The sequence below is a fragment of the Oncorhynchus nerka genome, linkage group LG1 (assembly GCF_034236695.1).
Source record: "Oncorhynchus nerka isolate Pitt River linkage group LG1, Oner_Uvic_2.0, whole genome shotgun sequence".
NCBI lineage: Eukaryota > Metazoa > Chordata > Actinopteri > Salmoniformes > Salmonidae > Oncorhynchus > Oncorhynchus nerka.
In genome coordinates, this window is record NC_088396.1 from 45,575,276 (window position 1) to 45,580,669 (window position 5,394).

Below are 5,394 nucleotides of genomic sequence, written 5' to 3' on the forward strand. Positions count from 1 at the left end.
ATAATAATTTGGCTTGGATTAGTGGTAGTTGATGGCTATAGACACATAATAATTTGCAAATCACTACATTTTAACTTGACTGCATTTAGCATAATACAACTATTTATTTCTACAAATTGGATAATATTTTAGATTAGAGCAGTAAACTGCTAAGGTAATGAAAATGTATATATGTAAGGATAGCCTGAAGTCAAGATTAAACCAAATACATTATGGTCCCAGCAAAGGGTTTACTGTTGTGATTTCATAGTTGATTTAAGGGGTTGAAAAAAAATCACATTTTTGTTTAGGCCCATTAAGAAAACACACTAAACATAGAATTACTTGCTCTGTGTTATAAAGGCTCATTTGGTACCGATGAATGATGAATAATACATGGACCTGTCAGGATTCTGTTGGGTTATTGTGTTTCAAACCCAGATCTGTTTTTGTTGTTTTGAGTCCTGATGGTAAACCCATCTGAAATGTCAGACTTGGCTTTCATTAATCTATTATCCTGTGGGAGCCCTTTCATACCAACCCTCTCATGAATGTTGTCACATTCCAAGGCAATGTTTTCTAAATTATGCAGCTCTCTGTGAATATGCAAATCTTGACAGCCCGTAATTCACCTTTGAATGCCATGGTTCAGGTAGGAATATAAATAACAAGGGAAACATGCATTTCTGAAAGGGGGTTATGGTAAAACAAGAATAACAAACTTTAGGGGAATTGTGAGATTTCGGCCTAAATCATGTTATACCTTAACTTCAAGTTCATGCCTAATTATCCCTATTGTTAGAATCACCCCCAAAAAAACATCACCCCCCAAAATCACCCCCCATAAAATATAGAGAATTACAAGAAATTAGCTGTAAAAATAAAACCACAAAACTGCTACACCACTGGTTAGAATTGAAATTGATGTCTGTCATGCTCCCATATGTAAATGTCAGAACAAAGCATTCAATCTCTCCTCCCCTTCTCTTCTCCTGCCATCCCCCTCCCCTTCTCTTCTCCTGCCATCCCCCTCCCCTTCTCTTCTCCTGCCATCCCCCCTCCCCTTCTCTTCTCCTGCCATCCCCCTCCCCTTCTCTTCTCCTGCCATCCCCCTCCCCTTCTCTTCTCCTGCCATCCCCCTCCCCTTCTCTTCTCCTGCCATCCCCCCTCCCCTTCTCTTCTCCTGCCATCCCCCTCCCCTTCTCTTCTCCTGCCATCCCCCTCCCCTTCTCTACTCCTGCCATCCCCCTCCCCTTCTCTTCTCCTGCCATCCCCCTCCCCTTCTCTTATTCTGCCATCCCCCTCCCCTTCTCTTCTCCTGCCATCCCCCCTCCCCTTCTCTTATCCTGCCATCCCCCTCCCCTTCTCTTCTCCTGCCATCCCCCTCCCCTTCTCTTCTCCTGCCATCCCCCTCCCCTTCTCTTATCCTGCCATCCCCCTCCCCTTCTCTTCTCCTGCCATCCCCCTCCCCTTCTCTTCTCCTGCCATCCCCCTCCCCTTCTCTTCTCCTGCCATCCCCGTCCCCTTCTCTTCTCCTGCCATCCCCCTCCCCCTTCTCTTCTCCTGCCATCCCCCTCCCCTTCTCTTCTCCTGCCATCCCCCTCCCCTTCTCTTCTCCTGCCATCCCCCTCCCCTTCTCTTCTCCTGCCATCCCCCTCCCCTTCTCTTCTCCTGCCATCCCCCTCCCTTCTCTTCTCCTGCCATCCCCCTCCCCTTCTCTTCTCCTGCCATCCCCCTCCCCTTCTCTTATCCTGCCATCCCCCCTCCCCTTCTCTTCTCCTGCCATCCCCCTCCCCTTCTCTTATCCTGCCATCCCCCTCCCCTTCTCTTCTCCTGCCATCCCTCCTCCCCTTCTCTTCTCCTGCCATCCCCCTCCCTTCTCTTCTCCTGCAATCCCCCTCCCCTTCTCTTCTCCTGCCATCCCCCTCCCCTTCTCTTATCCTGCCATCCCCCTCCCCTTCTCTTCTCCTGCCATCCCCCTCCCCTTCTCTTCTCCTGCCATCCCCCTCCCCTTCTCTTCTCCTGCCATCCCCCTCCCCTTCTCTTCTCCTGCCATCCCCCTCCCCTTCTCTTCTCCTCCTGCCATCCCCCTCCCCTTCTCTATCCTTTGTAAACATCATACAGACTGTATATCTATGACATTGTATTTTCAATGTTAGTGAAATCTATTTGTTTTGACTTGTGAGAAAGACATACAGGTTTAGTGAATACTAAACCCTCTCATTGCAAGTGCCTAAGTGCCTCAGTTAGAAGCCTCATGTGTTATCTTTCTGAAAGTTCCTATCAGGACAGTGAGACATGTTTTGCAATTAACAATGGCCTGAGAAGAACTTAAAGGAAGATTCCACCCAAAAACTATCTTTTGGTATTTGTTTCATTAGTCCATGGTTGAAAACTTGACTGCTGACAAGCAAAACACTTCGGGACTGGCAACAATGGACTAATGAAACAAATACCAAAATATAGTTTTTGGGTGAAGTTTTCCTTGAGGCGTTGTTCACACGGCAGGCCTTAATGCTGGAATCAGTTTGTTTTTCAAATCAAAAAGCAAATTACAAGTGACCAAATCGTAGTTGTGTGTGTTCAGACAGCAGGCATTTGCTGATTTGGCTGCACTAGTTGTCATAGTAACAATGTTCTAGTATGTTCTTGTCAAACTGTCAACAGAGTAGCTAGCAAGTCAATTAACAGTCTAAAAACCACTTGAGGGCAAAAGCATCAGATTTTAAACATAAGTCGCATGGACTCGAATCAGATTTGTATCTTATTTCAAAACACCTATGAAAGTGGTTTGAAATGTGACTTGAACAATACATTTTTTTGCTTTTCCGAAGGCAGGAAAAAGAACAGATTCGAATCGGATATCTAGACAAATTGTGAACAAAGCTTTAGGCGACAAAAACCTAAAAAAGTTCAATCAACATATCAAGCTTTCCCCCTGTACAGTACTTTACATGGCACTACAGAGTTAATTAGCGAAGTGATTTCCACCCCAATACCCTCTCCCCAGACACAAAAACACAGTTATGTACTTCTAAAGCGACAGACAAGCAACTGTCCGAGCTCTAGAGACAGCAATACTAAAATGGTCAGTTCGGATACGAACGCAGAGCTGGATGCCAGTCAGAGACAGGTGTAAACATAATCATTAAATCAGAAACGCCCTGGGAGGTCTGTGAGCAACGCACAATTGGCCTAGGGTCGTCCGGATTAGGGAAGGTTTGGTCGGTAGGGATATCCTTGTCTCATCGCGCACCAGCGACTTCTGTGGCTGACCGGGCGCAGTGCACGCTAACCCAGGTCGCCAGGTGGACGGTGTTTCCTCCGACACATTGGTGCGGCTGGCTTCCGGGTTGGATGCGCGCTGTGTTAAGAAGCAGTACGGCTTGGTTGGGTTGTGTTTCGGAGGACGCATGGCTATCGACCTTCGTCTCTCCTGAGCCCGTACGGGAGTTGTAGCGATGAGACAAGAGAGTAACTACTAATAATTGGATACTACGAAATTGGGGAGAAAAAGGGGGTAAAATTCAATAAATAAATTATTAAGTAATTTCCTCACCATCTAAAATAAGCATGACCCTTTCAAAAAAATTAAAACTAAGAACAGTTAGAGCCCTTGCTTCACTCCAGACCTGACTGCCCTCGACCAGCACAAAAACATCCTGTGGCATACGGCACTAGCATTGCATAGTCCCCGCGATAAGCAACTTTTCAGGGAAGTCAGGAACCAATAAACACAGTAAGTTAGAAAGCAAAGGTTAGCTTTTTCAAACAGAAATTTGCCTCCTGTAGCTCTAATTCCAAAACGCTCTGGGACACTGTAAAGTCATTGGAGAATAAGAGCACCTTCTCCCAGCTGCCCACTGCACTGAGGCTAGGAAATACTGTCACCACCGATAAATCCACGATAATCGAGAATGTGAATAAACATTTTTCTACGGCTGGCCATGCTTTCCTCCTGGCAACCCCAACCCCGGTCAACAGCTCCGCACCCCCCGCAGCTCCTTGCCCAAGTCTTCCCAGCTTCTCCTTCACCCAAATCCAGATAGTAGAGATTCTGAAAGAGCTGCAAAACCTGGACCCATACAAATCAGCTGGGCTAGACAATCTGGACCCTCTCTTTCTAAAATTATCCACCATTGTTGCAACCCCAATTACTAGTCTGTTCAACCTCTCTTTCATATCGTCCGAGATTCCTAAAGATTGGAAAGCTGCCGTGGTCATCCGCTTCTTCAAAGGGTGTGACACTCTAGACCCAAACTGTTACAGACCTATATCAATCCTGCCCTGCCTTTCCAAAGTCTTCAAAAGCCAAGTTAACAAACAGATCACTGACCATTTCGAATCCCACTGTACCTTCTCTGCTTTGCAATCCGGTTTCCGAGCTGGTCACGGGTGCACCTCAGCTACGCTCAAGATCCTAAACGATATCATTACCGCCATCGACAAAAGACAATACAGTGCAGCCGTATTCATCGACCTGGCCAAGGCTTTCGACTGTCAGTCACCGTATGTTATCGGCAGACTCAACAGCCTTGGTTTCTCAAATGACTGCCTCGCTTGGTTCACCAACTACTTCTGAGATAGAGTTCAGTGTGTCAAATCTGTTGTCTGGACCTCTGGCAGTCTCTATGGGGGTACCACAGGGTTCAATTCTTGGGCCAACTATTTTCTCTGTATATATCAACGATGTCGCTCTTGCTGCGGGTGATTCCTTGATCCACCTCTACGCAGACGACACCATTCTGTATACATCTGGCCCCTCTTTGGACACTGTGTTAACTAGTTGCTCCTACCCTCTACTTTTTTGAACATTTTGTTAAAAATCGCGCAACATTTCAGCGCCCTGCTACTCATGCCAGGAATATAGTACGTTCATATGGTTAGAATGTGTGTATAGGAAACCCTCGGACGTTTTTAAAACTGGTTAAATCACGACTGTGGCTATTACATAACGTGCGTTACATCGGAAAGCGCAGGAAAACCTGATCACAGAAAATGGAAATAAATATCCTTGCGCCACTTCCAGCAATTGTTAACAGTGAGCCGAATTAGATAAGACCGAGCATTCAACTCCCACAGCATCCCCATGCAGTCGAGTATCTTGTGAATTTAATCCTCTTTGATTCTTGGTTGAACCGAAAGAGGGGCACGACGTACCTCCGGTCTCCGCCCAGATCATTCCGGAAGAGCTCTCTCCTGAAATTTTTTCCAAGACGACAGCTAATGAATGTACATCGCCTACGGATGATTTTTATCGCTTATTAACGTTTACTAATACCTAAAGTAGCATTACAAACGTATTTCGAAGTGTTTTGTGAAAGTTTATCGTCTACTTTTTGAATTTTAAAAATGACGTTACGTTGTGAAATCGCTGTTTTTTTCGTTTATCACACAGTCTACATATAACGATAT